Source organism: Mytilus galloprovincialis, chromosome 10 (assembly GCF_965363235.1).
Source record: "Mytilus galloprovincialis chromosome 10, xbMytGall1.hap1.1, whole genome shotgun sequence".
Taxonomy (NCBI): Eukaryota; Metazoa; Mollusca; class Bivalvia; order Mytilida; family Mytilidae; genus Mytilus; species Mytilus galloprovincialis.
In genome coordinates, this window is record NC_134847.1 from 81,177,165 (window position 1) to 81,196,314 (window position 19,150).

The 19,150-nt window shown below is 32.3% G+C and overlaps 1 pseudogene; it reads right to left on the bottom strand.

Annotated features, from left to right (window-relative positions):
- Nucleotides 1-17,907: 17,907 nt before the first annotated feature.
- LOC143049589 (uncharacterized) lies at nt 17,908-18,705 on the bottom strand (annotated as a pseudogene).
- Nucleotides 18,706-19,150: the final 445 nt, after the last annotated feature.

Sequence of the window (19,150 nt, forward strand, 5' to 3'; positions counted from 1 at the left end):
TGTGACTTATCTACATGTAGGAAAGTTTTCCGAATGCATGTGATTTTAAGCCCGGAATTGATGATATTCACTATTCAATTTTCATAATGACAATTTTGCAGTCAATTATCAAACAATATTTCTCACTGTGTCTAAACCACACCGGCAAAATTTGATCGGACTCGATGGTATCTAACATCCGGCACAATGACGGAACATCAATAGACAGAAGAAAGATAGGTTTCTCCTTATTTTCTTATTTTTTTATGATATCGAAGAATATATATACATATACAACTATTTTCTATTGTGATATGCAATATTTTCTACAACCGTTCTATATTAACGGAGAAATAAGTAAAAATGCATGTCAAAATGACGAATTGAGTGAACCTTGCCTCGAAATTGTTTAATTTCTCGTTAAATTGTTCACATTGTACGGAAAGAAAGGTACGGGAAGATATATACTGACACAAAGATTGCAAAACTAGTCACAATGAACATCTCAATACTTGTATTTCTGTGTATGGAACGAAAGAAATGGGTCATGTCAAATTAAAATACACCGGTTTCGTCATTGTTGTTTACTACACAACACCCGGTTTCGTCTATATATATCACCCGGTTTTTTTTATATTTTTTTAAAACCAACAATTTATGAAAAGCAACGTTAACACGGATCTGAACATTTTCTTTCGAAAGAATTTAAATATATATTTATTATAAAGTAAACTTAGCGTGTTTACATTTATTTACATAGGTAATTATAGTACTACACATTTTCCTTATGAAAGTTGTATCCGTTATTTCACTGATCTTCAAACTAATTTTAAATGGAATATAAATACTCAAAAGCAAACACTGATATCTAATTATTTTTTTGACATTAACATTATGATATTTTTATATAGGTTTTGAGATACGTCGCAGTATGTGGACCCCCCCCCCTTTTACAAAGAAAACCTAAATAACGCTTAATAAACAAAATTTAAAACATCACCAAAAATATGCAGAAGTTAAGATATATATAACTAAAAAGTGTGTTAAGTTTGATGCAATAATGATAAATCGTTTTGAGATATGGCGCGACATGTTAAAAAAATCACTCTCCTGTTTTACTTACAAAGTTCTGTCACTTAAAAAAGATTTAATTTGATTTTCACTAAAAAAGTTTATAGATCGTTTGACCATTTCAAGAAATAACTTTGTTAAGTTTCATGAAAACTAGATAAGCTGTTCTCAAGTTACGGTGCAACATGTTTACGCTGGACAGAAGGATAGACGGATAAATAGACGGACGGACGGATGGACAGAATGACTGATAGATGGAGGAACGGACGGATGGAAGGAAGGACAGACGGACGGACGGATGTATACAATAATACGTCCTGTCAAAATTGTGACGGGCGTGTAAAAACGCAATGAAATGAAAAAAAACTCTTAATTAAAGGTCAATAAGTTTTATTAGGATATCGGCCAAGTCGATTTATTTGTATATCTTCTTGACTTCCTACGTCATTTTTGCTATATGACTTTTATATATATGTTTGAAAATAATAGATAGAATTTGACAAAAAGAACTTCAAATTCGTCATTTAAGGGCAGTGCAATAACTCCTTTAAGAACTAATGTGAGAATTTTATAGTAATTGGAAAAATGTTAGAGCTCAACATTTTGAAGATAATCATCTGGCCCTTTCGAATTGCCTATGTCTACGACTGTTTTTGAATAATTGACATCATGCACTTGCATGCCCCCCCCCCCCCTTTGTTTATTTCTTAGCCATGAAGGCCATCTTGGTTGACAAGCGGTGTCACAGTAAACTTTTTAAAACTAGATACCCTAATTATAATTAAAAAAGACATATGATTTTAAATAAGGTTTGTTAAATGTAGCCTAGTAATTTTAGATGTGAACATGTATGTAAAAAATTGTATTGAAAGATAATGAACGACGGTCGACCGGTGCCAGGTGATAAAAAAAAAACTTTTCCTGTTGGGTCAAGTGAGCCAAAAAAAATCAAGAATTCCAAACAAAATTACACCGTTCTTGAATTTAAAATAAAATGTGTAACAACTGAAAATTTCAAAGTTTACGAATCGGATCGGACATAGCAAACAACTTCACTGGCGGTTTTTTTTTTCAATAAATAAAATAAGACATATTATTTATATTTACATGTACGCACTGACATGTCACAAATGCTTTTAAAAATGGTCGCAATTCAATTTATGATGAAGGTCTGTGGCCAAAGGAAAAATAATATAGAAATGAGGTCAAGGGCAATGGACATGGCAAATTGGAAAAAAAATCGTTAGATCTGTGTTCCATACTTGTATATGTTACAGTCAAACCTTCTAACTTTTGACATATGCAGCTTTATACAAATAGTTCAAAACGCTATGAATTCGAATCACTTAGTGTCGTCGCTTGTTTAAAAATATCAATGAGAATGTTTATAATAAACATAATCAAACTCACATAATCCGATTTCGCGGGTGTCCCTGTTTTCTTATTTCTTACAATATTTTAATGGCGAATCTAGAAGACGTATAGATTACACCCCCACCTCCCCCCGGATCCCATTTTTGATGCATGGTAGTTGTAATCCTTTTCTTCCTATAAACATTCATTTCCCATGTCGATTATGCATGCATATATACATTTGTCTTATCATCAACGTTTATCCTTAAAGAAGAAGATTTATTTTTAACGATCATAGAAAAGATTACATACATAGAATGATTAGATTACTTATAAAGGTGTCCATCCTATTGTACGAGAAAATCACATATCAATTGTGTGTTTCGATTTTTTAAGACCGCATAGTTTAACTCTAATTTCAAGTTTAAACATATTTTCCAGAATTCATATAGAAAACGCATATTTGAGAGCTTTAACCTCAATTTGCGTTATAACCTTCATTTCTATCTATTCTGCTGTTAAAAATGTTTGAATGCAAAGTAAAATTAAAATTATTTGTGTTCTATAAGAGTAGGAATTCTAGTGTTTGCTTATTATTTATTTGAATCTGAGACTAATCATATACTAGTAAATAATAAGCCATTGTCCTGTGAAAGAACTTGTTTCCGCACGACCCGGTCACAATTTTAAAACTCATTTTTAACACTGAAGTTAAATTATCAATAATAATGCAATGCGATTATGATTTTTCTTATTTGACCAAACCGGGTTATGTATTGTGAAATCTATGACCAAACCGGGTGGTAAACATTGACGAAACCGGCCAGTTCCATTTTGACATGACCCATTTCTTTCGTTCCATACTCAGAATTACAAGTATTGAGATGTTCATAAAAGCAAGTTTTGCAATCTCCGTGTCAGTATCTATCTTCCCGTACCTTTCTTTCCGTACAATGTGGACAATTTAACGAGAAATTAAACAATTTCGAGGCAAGGTTCACTCAATTCGTCATTTTGACGTGCATTTTTACTTATTTCTCCGTTAATATAGAACGGTTGTAGACAATATTGCATATCACAATAGAAAATAGTTGTATATGTATATATATTCTTCGATATCATAAAAAAAATAAGAAAATAAGGAGAAACCTATCTTTCTTCTGTCTATTAATGTTCCGTCATTGTGCCGGATGTTAGATACCATCGAGTCCGAACAAATTTTGCCGGTGTGGTTTAGACACAGTGTTTCTTATTCCGTTTTCTGCAGAACTTTGCCGAAATAATATTGAATATATAGCATAGAGTTAGTATCTTATGCAAGAATATACTAGACAAAATTGAAATGTGTTTATTTTAAACAGTTACTTTGAATTTTAATTCAATACTGTTTTGAAAGATGTGATTATTTAAATCACATTAATTTTGTTTTTGTCAAATCTGTGGACAAATGCAAAATTCTTCTGAGTGACTTTTAGTTAACCAAATGACTGGGTTGAAGGTGGAAATATGTGGAATCATATCAGAATGTACAGAATTCAGATATTGTGAACCAAGACAGAAATAAAATGATCATTTTTTTTATGGTGAAACCATTTCTGAAACAACTAAGAACACTTAAGTCTGCAAGTTAGGTTAGTACAAGTGTTTTCCATATGGCCAAACAAGTGTTTTCTTTAAATACACCTATAGAACTATATTTGACAAGTTGCATGTAAGTATTTATGATTACCAAATAGTTTCTGAAACAAATATAAACAATTGTCAAGAGCAACAGTTCAAGAGTTGTTGATAATGAGTATGTTAAATTTTTGTTTCTTTAAATTTGGAACTGCACATGGCAAGATATAATTTATAAAGGTTTTAATTTTAGACAGTTTACCATTGTGAAATGTTAATTAGAAATATCAAAACAACTTTTACAGACAGATTTTTCATAGCTGGAGAAAATCATCTGTTAGCATTCTTTTTGGATTATTAGGACAACAGTTATTGCTTTAATTCAGCTCAACATCCAAATGCTCTGGGGAAGCATTATATCATTGAAAAACATGTATACTTAAACATTTCCACTGATTTGTCCATTGTCTGTATTTTTACTCTTGAGTAGTCCAATACGAATGCGAATAAAAGCATTGTAAGGCTAAATTCAATTTTTGTAACGAAAAGAAATGTCAGAATAATGATTTTTTTTTTAATTTCAAATGCTAACATACCATTTATAACCTTGTATATCATGACCTGTCGTTCTGAAAGAAAATAACTCCATATAGGTATATAAATCAAGCTCAAGCTTCTATATCACGTCTTGTTAGAAAAGAAGTCTATCATATTCACTCGAAAAAAAGTGGTCACACTCGAAAAAGCCCGATCAAATCACTCGAAAAACCACGATCCTATAGCCGGACACTATACCTACCGTGATTATAGGGAGTTAACCATTTCTTATAAAAAAATAACTACACCTGCTTATCTACATTTTTCTCTATTCACAATTTTTTATTCGTAGCCTTTCATTTCAAATTCATCGGGACGTTGAAGCCAGCATTCATTTAGACACAAAATATCTTATTCATTCACTAAATTCAAGAAATTTTTATCTGATAATTTCCGGATCAACCCTTTTAATATGTTCCAGGAGCAAATTTTCAAGGAGCTACTATTTTTAGCACAATCACTCCACGTTACCTCTTATTCCTTCCATACTTCACCAGTAACATACAAAAATTGTCTCCAACAATATAATTTTTTTTCTCTTTCTTTGAGCATGATGGGTACCATTTTCCCCGTTTTTCTATAACCTCTATGGGATACTTTGGGCTTATACCATGTTTGCTGTTTTTTAAACGATTTGACACATTGCGAATCATTTTACGATCCTCGAATTTTCTGAATTTCACCACAATCGCTCTTGGTTTGGTTGCGTCATTTATCCTTTTTCCTCAGCGGTACGCTTTTTCAAAGGTAATCTTTCTTTTTTCTATTTTCAGTTTGTTTTCACAGAACTCTAAAATTTTGTTAATACAGTTTTTATTATATGTTGATCCCGTTACACCCCTTTCAGCTCTTTCATTTATTTCACTAGCTGCCTCAAGTTAAAAAAAAAATTAAAAAATTTGGCTTTAAATTTTGTGATTCAATATCCACAAGTTTATCTCGAACTTCTTTTTTTTGATTTTTCGTCAATTCTACATCTGAATTAATAGTGTCAACTTTTAATTTCAAACTTTTCAGATCGTCATGGGCATTTGACAAAAATTGTGCACTATGTTTTAATGTGCTAATGCGCTATTTACAGTCTATAATTTCGATATGCACAGAACTAAGTTTTGTTTCCATTTTGTTTAACCGGAACGTTATTTTGTCAAGTGTTGTTAATTTTATTTCTATGTTGGCCATCCTTTGACACATTTTTTATACAGATTGGACCGTTGGTTTTCCTTTTTAATTGTTTTACCCCCGTATAAAGTATCCTTTATAGCTTGCTGTTCGGTGTGAGCCAGGGCTCAGTATTGAAAGCTGCAGCTCGGTGTTTCTGGTGTTCTGTTGTTTTTCTTTTACAGTTAACATGTATCCCTCTTTTTTGGTATGCGCGCCGGATTTGTTTCAGTTGAATCGAATTGTGACAATTAAACAGCGGTTTGCTACCTTTGTTTTTATTTTGACCTATTTTTGGTAACGGTTTTACACCAACCCAGTAGTCAACACTTCGGTTTTGACATGAAAATCAATAGTGTGGTAATTTTCATAAAGTTCCTGTTTACAAAATTTTGAATATTTCGAACAACTAAGGATTTTCTTATCCCAGGTATAGATTACCTTAGTCGTATTTGACACAACTTTTTGGAATTTTGGATCCTCAATGCTCTTCAAATTTGTACTTGTTTGGCTTTAAAAATATTTTGATATGAGCGTCACTGATGAGTCTTATGTAGACAAAACGCGCGTCTGGCGTACTAAATTATAATCCTGGTACCTTTGATAACTATTTACACCACTGGGTCGATTCCACTGCTGGTGGACGTTTCGTCCCCGAGGGTATCACCAGCCCAGTAGTCAACACTTCGGTGTTGACATGAAAATCAATAATTTGGTAATTTTTATAAAGTTCCTGTTTACAAAATTTTGAATATTTCGAAAATATTTCGAAAAACTAAGGATTTTCTTATCCCAGACATAGATTACCTTAGTCGTATTTGGCACAACTTTTTGGAATTTAGGATCCGCAATGCTCTTCAACTTTGTACTTGTTTGGCTTTACAAATATTTTGATATGAGCGTCACTGATGAGTCTTATGTAGACGAAACGCGCGTCTGGCGTACTAAATTATAATCCTTGTACCTTTGATAACTAATTATACATATAGTGAATGGGAAAATGGTCTCATATTGGAACTCATTCCACATTTTCTCATTTATATATACAACGGAGTTTATTTACTTCGATTCAAAACATTTCATCAAAGAAGGATATATAGAGACAATTAAAGACCGCGACGCTTACAAAGTACAAAAGTATCTCGAGCTAAGTCAAGAACAAAGACCAGTAACCAAAAACAATAAGAACATGCAGAATGCCAAAAATACAACAATCGTACATAGACATAATGATGCATCTTATTTTAGTTCAACAAGAAATTAAAACAGAATCATTAAGATTTGCAGAAACTAGTATATAAACAAGGAGATGTGCATGGTATGATTGCCAATGAGACAAACATCCACTAAAGACCATGTTAGGTATAGTCATAGTAAAGTTCCATTGGACAAATTGCGGCATTATGTTTAGATAATTCTTGATTATTTAGTGCCGAAGAAATCAGTATCACGATGACAGTAACTGTCAAATTGATTTCAGATTAGTCTTTACTTGTATACCCATAAAATGCGATTCATAGCAATACATAACAAGTTTTGTATTTTGATGGACACAGTTTGTACAACTTTGTCGATAAGCTTATAATTAGAATGTGCATTAAATATTTACAGCTTTACGCAGCTCATCATGCCACCAGCAAGCTTATCTTATGGAACATATTTACCTTTTTCTTTTGAGAAGCCTTGTCCTTCTTTGGCTATACTTTCAGTCTTTGTTTGTTTATAAAATCTTCATTCGTGGAATATGTTTTGGATTTTATAATATTTCGGGCGCTCGAGCATCACTATAGAGACATGTATTACCTAAATGAGCATCTAGTGTAGTAAATGTGCACCGTTCTTAACCCCCGGTTTCATGTACTCAGTTAAGGGACAGTTTGTCCCCGATGATTTCAACAGCCAAGTAACTAGTACAGTGGTATTGGCGTGCAAATACGAATAATGTGTAGTTAATGGATACTTCTGTTTTAATAAAGCTTTGAAATGATTTGAAATTAAGGAATATCTCGCTCATGCAAATCTATAACTTCTGTTTGGGTTTTGGCTATATATTTTGTGTTTATAACCTAGCTCCTATTTTAATTTATCTTGGATTTTTAAATATTTCGCATTACTGATGACATATTCATTGTCGAAATGCACATCTGGTGCAGTTGCAGTGGTACTGTTTATGTAAATATATAAAGCCAATACTATCGAACTTTGAAATAGGTAATCGTTGCATAACCAAAGTAACTAGTATATATTTGTTTAGGGGCTAGCTGAAGGACGCCTCCGGGTGCGAGAATTTCTCGTTGCATTGACTACCTGTTAGTGACCTTCTTCTGTTGTCTGCTCTATGGTCGGGTAGTCTCTTTGGCACATTCCCCATTTCCATTCTCAATTTTAACTAAACGATATTATTCTTTGGGAAAATTACAACCATTACACAGACGCTATTGCCTCTCTGAATGATTTAAACACTCCAGTGTTTTCAAAAAGGACTCAAAATATACTTTCTTATGACAATCATCCTGTTTGTATGGGTAACATCTGACGAAGACAATACATTTTAATCTCTTAAGAAAAAGAATTGTGTGAAAGTGTCAACTTTCTAGTAACTGAAAATGTTATGATCATAGGAGTTAAAATGCTGTTTTTTTATATGATTTCTAGATATTGTTGGAAGAGTGCCACTATATATATATATTTGTTACTATGAGTACATGTATGAATATAATAACTAGGTTGCATTAATAATAATTATAATCGTTTAATATCAATTTAATCGTATATGAATATAAGTCAATGATTTTTTATTTTTTATTTTATTTTATTTTTTGTTTGTTTGTTTTTTGTACTTTTTGTTTTGTTTTGTTTTGTTCTTTTTTTTGTTTTTTGTTTTGTTTTGTTTTTTGTTGTTGTTTTTTTTGTATGGGGAGGGGGTGTTAATATAAGCGCTGACACTGACAGGTCAAAATGAATAAACATGTATTAGTCTTCTTTTATAAAAAATAAATGCATATAAATATTGTATGAGATAAAGAAATACAAAATAAAGAATAAAAAAAACTTTGTAGTGATAAAAGTTGAAAAGTGAAATTGATTCCCTCTGAACCCCCGACCCCAACCCCAAAGAAAATCAAAGGTCGTCTGTGAATTGCATATTTCAGTAATCATATAAATTAAGGGACACCCAATTGATTATCAGGGGGCAAAAGGATGTAGTGAACATATTACGTTGACCGTTAAGGACTGGAAAACAGTAAAATCACAAAAATATTGAACTTCAAGGAAAATTCAAAACGGGAAGTTCCTAATTAAACGACAAAATCAAATGATAAAACACATCAAACGAATGAACAACTGTCATATTCCATACTTAGTACAGCCATTTTCAAATGTAGAAAATGGTGGATTGAACCTGGTTTTATAGCGCTAAACCTCTCACTTGTATAACAGTTGCATCAAATTTCGATGATTATATTTACAACGATGTGTGAACAAAACAGATATAATAAAAGCATTGCACAAGACAGGAAAAAAAGGAATATTCTGCAACATATACATGAAATAATAACGATACAAATATGTGCAAAAGTGAAAATAAATGTTCATGCTGACAAGTTCACAATAAATCTGTAGAAACATATTTTGGATAAGGTCATAAATTTAGTGTCGTGTTGTGATCATTTATCCGATTAAAATACTTAAAACCCTATATTTGATTTTGTAAAGCTTATAGTAAGACACATCATGGCCGTATATTTTCTTGTAAAAGGTAGTTAAAAAACGTGAAAAAATTATTACATTTTGGAATAAGTGTATATTAAAGCATTACTATGAGGACGACAGTGACACAATATGCATGCGTTTTTGTTCTGTAACGTTTTGATATATTATTTCTTCCTTTAATGCCGAATGCGTTCTTCTTGAGTAATTATGATTACAGACTGCAAATTCAAACGGAAGTTCTGCGCGATTAGTGGAAAAAAATATTGATAAATGCAACAGATGGAAATACATAATCAACCTAGAATAATCTTTCTTGCCCAGGATATCAAATATTTGACCCATTTAGTAGAACAAAAGGCGAAAACAATAAAAAAAAACCTGGTTCATTCATCAAGTCTTACATTTTAATTAGTCCTATAATATATGACCTCGTTAAATATTTGACATAGAATGAAGATTGAAGCAATGTTGGTCCGACTTGAAATGATGTCAGAAAGTGCTAAAGGAATTTAACGTATCTCGATATGACTTCGCATTAAAAAAAAATGAAAATATCAGTTTAAAAACGTTGAAAATTAAATAAGAATGCGAAGTCATACGTTATAGCCTATAGGACTAACATTTCAATATGAATAGTATTTCAACAATGAATCAATCTTACTTATATCGCATCTTTGCTACAAAAAAATACACAGCTGAGTGTCAGATAAATATGAGATCTGTATTGAATAAATGAGAACTAAAGTATGAGTGGTTTTCATATTATATATTCCTCTATATTTTTTCATATATTAAAAAAAAAAAAAAAAAAAAAAAAAAAACTCGGCACAGTTCATGCGTCATTTTTAGAATAGTATTTTAGCTGCACCTTTTTTTAATGACTATACACAATTATGATTCAATCATATGCTAATTTAGACACTTAAAAATTTCTTTTTACGTTCGAGTAAATCACAGGCACTTGTTTCTATCCATTGGAAGAACCACTATCAACGTATATTTACGAGAAGGTACCCAACTACTTTTTTCACCTCTCCGCCTAAAACCCTTATTTCTCTGTCAATTCAGGCTGAAATTTCTTGTTCCATACATCACTCTATCCGCGAAAATTTTTTCTTTCCGATGGTATGTATTGTATTTACCCTTACAGTACCCCTTACCTCAAATAAACTCCCTTTGTCAACAAATTTTCATGTGTTCATTTTTAGTCCATCACCAAAATACACCAACTTCCGGTTTGAGAATTTCTCGGACTGAATACTTTTAAAAAAGAATTGAACGATGCTAGAAATGTCATCTTACTGGGGGTTTCTTTTAGTAAAATTTTAGAAAACAGAAAATATATTGGATGCATTTATTTATCTAGTGTTTACAGTTTTAGTAATAAGTAATTTGCATAAACGATTACCGGGATAAGTCTAGAGAGTCACAAATGAAGAGGTAAAGTCTAGAGAGTGTACAGATGTAATTTGGAGGGAAATTATAAATACAGAAAAAGAAAAGTTTTAGTTTAAAATTAACTGAAAAATGGAAAAAGAAACAGAAAAAGAACAAAACATGTTCCATGTAGCTTTTTGGTAATCATTATTTATGTATAATATAATTATATCAGAATTTGATAGGCAACACAGTTGGATCCAGAACTTTTCTTAAAAAAAGGGGGGTCCTGCCATGCTTCAGGTTCAGTATTCCTTATTTAATCAACCAAATTTTACCCACAGAAAAGGGGGGCAGTTCCTGTCATTTAAAATTTGCAAGTTGTTTAATAATGCTATATATTTAAATACTTTTTGATTTGACAAACTTTTCTGTAATTCATTTGTAAAAAAAATTAGTCCAAGGTCTAGCCTCACTATATATTTGCCTCACTATATATTTTCACAGCATTAAATCATGATATGGGAGTAGATTCCCAAAGCCAGAGACCAAACATGAGTAAAGATATGCATTTAATTGTACCAAAATTTGGATGAAAAATATTTCAATTTTGAAGTTATAGAATAAATAATTCCTAAACTTAGATTAATACTAAAATCAAGAAAATCATTTTTCTTGCAGGTTAGGTAAGAATTTAATTGAATGTCCTGAAGGTGGCAATACAAGCCTTGAAACAATTTTTAAGTCTTTACGTGAAGAAATCAACAATGATGAAGAACAGATAACATGTAGATGTGTTAGTGGGATGGTTTCTAAAATGTTTCCAAATTCAAAAAAATCTACAGTAAGGAGTCAAACGACTGGAAAGCCAATAACAAGTTTCAAGAATCTATTAATTAATTCCTGTAAAGATGCGGAAGTTATATTTAAAGTATTACACAAAATGGTACCTCAAAATTGGTTTGTTTTCAAGATGAACACAGATGAAGTTATATTTGGATATTTTTTTGAATTACAATTTAATGGAAGAAAGCCTTTTTTTACATTTAATTATAAATAAAAACAACAAAATTTGTGTGAAAATAGACAATAAAGAAATTGACTGTTCATCATTATTTATACCAAGTACAGTAGAACTGACATCTAGCTCAATAGCATCCCTTTTTCGCTGTATGAATCTTATTAATCCGTGCCAAGGTTATATAATCAAATCTGAAGAGGAAAAACAATATGGAACTTCTCCACAATGTACTATTGAGACTTTTCAAGATGGAACATTTATTACTAATATTTTGAGACACAAAGACTGTTCATTTATAAGTCCACTCAAGTCAAAAAACAAAAGATGTAAAAAATGTGAAAAACACATCAAGTACAGGCATTATGATGCTAAGAAGGATGATGATAAAGAAAATACATATTGTTTCAGTCAAGAAGAGATTAAAGATAAATTAAGACAATTAGCCCCAAACCTGCAATCAAATCAATTAAATCTAATTGAATCCCAAATATTGAATTCAAATACAAGCAAAAAAGGTGTAAGATGGGACAAAGACATTATTTGTATGTCTCTGACTTTATACAATAGAAATCCAGCAGCATATAGAGATATAACAACTAATAATTGGCTACATTTGCCATCAGAATCCTTATTGCAAAGATATAAGAATGCTGTTCAACAAAAACCAGGTATTATACATGATATGATGCTGTGGATGAATAGTGAGGCTAAATCCCAACAATTATCAAGGGAGGGTTTTTATGGAGGAATTATTTTGGATGAAATGTCCATTCAGGAGGACTTACAAATTGTTCATTATAAATCTGAAACAAATTTGGTTGGACTAAGTAATAGTGGAAGTGAGGTCCAACATATGCAAGTGCTAAGAAATGGAAAGTCTGAATCTGAATTGGCTGATCATGTACTGCAGTATGTTTTTAGTGGTCTGACTGGATTTAGATGGCCATTTGCTAATTTTCCTAACACACAAGCACCTCCTGCTAACATTTTTGTTACTTTTTGGACATGTGTTGATGCACTCTATAGTTGGGGTTTTAAACCAATATATATACCAGTTTAGATGGATCTGCAAATAATAGGGCATTCATAAAAATGCATTTTCCTTCAAGCAATCCTGTAAATAGTAAAATGGTGGCTAAAAGTTATAAAAACCCTACTCGTTCAATGATTTTCATGATGGATCCTTGTCATCTGATCAAAAAAATCAGAAACAGTGTTTTAAGCAGTGGATTTTTAGATAGTCATCAGAGAATTCTGACTGTAAATAAGCATGTGATTATTTGGAAAATGTGGGTTGATGCATATCAGTGGGATTGCACAAATAGCTTCAGAATACATCATAAATTGAGTGATGAACATATTTTCCCATCAAACGCACAAAAAATGCGCAATAAACTTGCCTTTCAAACACTTGATTCTGATATGTATAACTTGATGACATGCTATAGTGATACACTAAATTCTTATGCAAAGGCTGAAATGGTCAGTGTTCTTGAGTTTCTAAAATACACAAGTGCTTTGGTGTCTTTTTTCACTGATTCAAGGCCTATTAAAGACATGTGTGATCCAAGGCTTAAACTGTTGTCTGAAATATATAACTTTTTTAAGGCATGGGAGAGTGAGCATTTGCAAGGGGATGAAAAAAAACGCAACAAAAGTTTAATAACTATGGAGACAAGAGAAGATATTGACTTCACTTATCATGGATTCATGTCTTTAGTTAAAGTATCAATTTTAGAATTCAAAATAGATATTGTACCAAGCCGTATCAATAGTGACATTATAGAAAATATATTTTGCCAGCAACGTGCACTATATCATGGGGCAAACTCTAACCCAAACTATAACGAATACAAAACTGGAATAAATAGTATCATTCTTGGTCAAACAACCACTTAAAAAAAGTCTAATGTTGGTGGCACTTCTGCAAAACCATTAGCCCTTTCACTTCCACCAAAGAGACTAAAACTAGACCATTAAAATGCAATAAATTAATTATTATGTATTTTTATATAAGTTATTAAAGACTCTTACTTTGTCAAATGGTACATGGTATGTAATGCGATTGATATGGCATCTGAAGTTTTAAATTAAGGGGCAGGAAGATATTGTAATTGAAGTGGTAAACTGTATCCTGAATATACCGGTAGCCATTTTTTCATTTCTTATAAACATGATAAATATATACATAAATTAGGGAAGGGGTGTATTTGTCAATGAGATAACTGAAAATATCCAACAAAGATAAATTATGTAGACCATTATCCTGGTACAAAACTGCCTTCAACAATGAGCGAAGCAAACAAAATCATTAGTCAGCTGTACATTAATATGAAAATAAGATGTGGTTTGAGTGTCAATGACACAATTTTATATACAAATAAGATGATGTGGTTTGAGTGTCAATGACACAATTTTATATACAAATAAGAAGATGTGGTTTGAGTGTCAATGACACAGTTTTATATACGAATAAGAAGAAATGGCATGTGTCAATGACACAATTTTATATACAAATAAGATGATGTGGTTTGAGTGTCAATGACACAATTTTATATACAAATAAGATGATGTGGTTTGAGTGTCAATGACACAATTTTATATACGAATAAGAAGAAATGGCATGTGTCAATGACCCAATTTTATATACAAATAAGATGATGTGGTTTGAGTGTCAATGACACAATTTTATATACAAATCAGATGTGGCCTGAGTGCCAATGAGACAACCTTCCATCCAAGACACAATTAGTTGAAGTATGCTATTCAGCACCCCAAAATTACCAGTTCAAATAAGACTTCATTATTTTGAGCAGTGGATGTATACATTATAAGACTTCTACACTTAATTAATTACTGTGAATGGTCACCTGTAACTTTCAGTGATATGAAACTTGTTTTAGTTTTATCTCAATGACCTCAAAGTGACTTTGAAATGAGGAACAGCAATCAGTATATCACAGCATTATTTCTTTGTGTTTTGAGTACACTTTATATTCCCAATTTCAAATATTCTAAAAGATTAACCTGATCACCTCCACTGTTTTTTGTTACATGTATTTCTTTTTTATCCATCTGATGAGTTTTAATAGATATAGGAAGATGTGGTGTGAGTGCCAATGAGACAACTCTCCATCCAAATAACAATTTAAAAAGTAAACCATTATAGGTTAAAGTACGGCCTTCAACACGGAGCCTTGGCTCACACCGAACAACAAGCTATAAAGGGCCCCAAAATAACTAGTGTAAAACCATTCAAACGGGAAAACCAACGGTCTAATCTATATAAACAAAATTGTTATTTTTTTCAAGTTTCTTTTTTTATGTTGTACTGTTTCAGCAGTGTCTGGTTTCTAATGGAATGCTTTATCATTTGTGATTTCAGGGCCTTTTATAGCTGATTACAGCTTGTATGGGCTTTGATCATTGTTGAAGGCTTGTATACTGACTTTTAGTTGTTAATTTCTTTGTCATTTAATCTGTTGTGAAGAGTGGTCTAATTGGCAATCATACCACATCTTCCTTTATTATAACAAAATTATTTTTTGCATTTTGGACAATACCAGTCATCCCCTTCAATTTCACCCCACTGACTATCACTTAAATCAAGACACTGCCTGTCATACCATTCATCACAAATGTCACACGCAATCCATTCATCGCCGTCAACATATATTCGTTGACACAAAGGACATATGGTGTCTTTCTCCCCTTGATTTTCAGTATTGCTTTTCTTTTTTTTAGTTTTTGTAACAGATTTAGATCTTTTTCGTTTCCTCTTTACCTTTGGTTTAGCTTTTATTGTCACTTCTGATTGTTCAGATGTAGAAGGCACTTGCTCATCACTGACATCAGGTACTGACTGTACAGTTGTTTGTGTAGAATCAAGTGTTTGATCAGTTGGTGGTGATTTTGTAGGTCCAGATTCATTTAAATATTCAGGAAAAGGAATTTTCAATGCAGAACTTAACACGGAACATAATTTGTCTTTTATTTTGTCATTTGTTGAATTTGAAGCTATTTGAATTGCATAGGCATGGCACAGTTTCAAGAGATCATTCTTAACAAAATTACTGAAAGCAGACTTTGAAGAATCAAATGCCAAAGATTTTAGTTTTAAATGTGAGCTTACTTTACCTTTAGAATTATCACCATAAATGCTTTTCATAGTAAGTGTTCCTGATGTGCTCACTTTGCTATCAACTTTTTTTCGCAATCGTTCAGTTTTTAGTTTTTCCCAAACTGGCGTAGGATTCCTTTTCGAAATTCATTGTCTGAGATTCTGCAGAATCTAAGAACAACATCAGTATATAGCTCATTCAAACACTGTTCTGAATCCTGACTATCGACCATAAAAATACTATCAACTATTTCAAAATCACAGAATTCTTCCACAGTTCAAATAGTGGTTTGCTTTCCAAGAGTTCCCCATGAGTATAATTAAGTATTCCAGCACCATATAAATTGAACGACTGATCAGTTTGGATCGAAAATCTTTTTTTTTTTCCATTTCTATGGCAAATTGAAATGTTTTATCAGCAATGTTAGTTAAACCCTGAGAAAGGTTTTGCTTCCTTTGTGTTTGGTATAGGGTGTCCTTGTACTGTGATGAAACTTCTAGTTCTGAATATCTTGCAGTTAGAGAGTCTAGCATTTTAACTTTTAAGAATAATTTTGATGAATTATGTCGGTTACTTTTTTTGTAGATGTTGTTCAAGGCCTGTTGCATAATGTGATAACGACATTTAGCAATGCACCTTCCAAAAATGTACCTTAGTTTTCCTTTCCCAGAAGCTGACATTTCGTTTGAAGATGAAATGCATTTTTCCTGTGATGTTATGGTATCTGCATGCTTTTTTAAAATAGCTGATGTTGCTTTATCAAAAATTTTGCTACATAGCTGAAAATCTAGTGAGGATGGTTCATTTTGAAAAAGTGACTTAGCAAGACCAGCATACTCAGATGAAACTGAAAACTTATAGACTTCAGTATAATATTTTGTCCATACTTTTTGCTCAATAGATGTCTCTGAAACATTGCCACAAGTCTCATCAAAAATTGCACTTATTTTTAAATACAAATTGTGAACAAATATCTTTAATCTACTGGAGACGTTTTCAAAATTATTTTTATAAAGTTCATTTATTACCTTATCTGTTGGTGTTGCATTTAAATCTGAAATAAAAAGTGCTTCAATTTCCCCCAAGTCTACAAAGAGTTCTTGATCTGGTTCACAGGGCTGTTCGGTTATATCATCATCTTTAGACAATAAAAAATCTATCTCCTCGATTTCGCCGTCACTAAAATCTGACAATTCGTCATCTACATCTGAATTTTCATTAGGGTCCTCAGAATTCCCATCTGTATTATTAAATTTAATATTACAACATGTAAGATTCCCAGAGCTATGGAATTCATTATTGTTACTTGTATCATAAAATTTATATAAGCTGTCTTCATGCTTAAGGACTGATGACCTCTTAAATCCAATGACTCTCAATCCTTTCTTCTCTGTAGCCCTCCCTATAGCAACCCCCAGCTGACCAGGCGCAAAAATGTTCGAAGCATCAACCTCAACCCTTTGTAATGTTAGACCCTGTGCTTTGTGAATGGTGATGCTGTAGGCTAGACAGATAGGTATCTGCTGTCTCGAGGCAATGACCCGATTTTCATTGCAACTAAATACCAAAAAAGTTTCAGCTTTCAAATCAGCTGTCAATATTTCCCCATTCAGTCCTGTAAAATTTACAGTAACACACTTACTAGACAATGACGACACAATACCCCGTAAGCCATTCACTAACTTTTTATTCAAATTCTTTAAAAGCATTACAAGACATCCAATTTTTAAATGCAGCTGTTTCGTTACTGGACTTTTGTCCAGTTTGGAAATTTGCCCTTCATCAATTGAATTATATACAGTATAATCCCCTGGCAGATCCATTAATTTTGTGGCATTAAATATATAACAATCAAAATTTCTGGCGCACAATCTGATAGGTTCAGGACCAGGAGGTCTATGGGCGGCGTAGTCTATTTAACAATTGCTCGGTTTCAGTTTGGAGCTCTCCTCTGGCAATGTCATTAATGGCTTGGATGAAATCAGGCTGAGTTTGGCGTATAACTTCAGTCAGTATAAATTTATGTTGAAATAATTGTTGGAAAATTGTTGACTTAAAGCAATATTCCCCAGCATCATTTTTCAAATGATCGGGGACAGGCGGCAGTTGAAAAAAGTCCCCCACTACAATGACCTGTATGCCTCCAAATAACTTATCATTTTTTAATATCTTTCTACTTATACTTTCTATTTGCTCAAATATTTTCTTTGATATATATCATGGATATCTCATCAATTATTAGGCAATCAGTGGACAAAATATTTTGCTTGTACTGTATATAGTGTTCATTTTTATTAAGTTTATCTTCTAGTTCCTGATCAGAAAATCTGCCGTCCTTTATTCCGGACCACGAGTGTATAGTCTGGCCATTTACGTTCAAAGAAGCTATTCCTGTTGACGCTGTCACCGATACATTCTTTCCTTCTTTTTTTTAACTGTTTTGAAATTTCTTTAATTAAAAAGCTTTTCCCAGTCCCACTTTGACCTAGTAAAACCATAGAATGTCCCTCATTTGCCTTGTCAAGAACTTCTTTTTGAGTTTGAGTCAAAACCATGTTGTTATTATACAATATTACTTTCACTTTCACTTTCCATTTCTAATAACATTCTATTTTTGAATGACCCTATTATGACCTATGTACCGACCAATCACTAGCAATATTGAAATTTTTTGCTGTGAACCGGAAGTTGGTGTATTTTGGTGATGGACTAAAAATGAAAAATGAACACATGAAAATTTGTTGACAAAGGGAGTTTATTTGAGGTAAGGGGTACTGTAAGGGTAAATACAATACATACCATCGGAAAGAAAAACTTTTCGCGGATAGAGTGATGTATGGAACAAGAAATTTCAGCCAGCATTGACAGAGAAATAAGGGTTTTTGGCGGAGAGGTGAAACAAGTAGTTGGGTACCTTCTCGTAAATATACGTTGATAGTGGTTCTTCCAATGGATAGAAACAAGTGCCTGTGGCTTTCTACCATGGAAGATACATGAGATAAAACGAAACGTGCCTACGTGTTGTTTTGAGAAAGATGTCAACACGATGATATAAGACTGTTCGAAGGAACACACGAAAATATACACACTAAAAATCAGTCATATGTATTTTTGTGGACAATGGCACCTTAAAACTTCA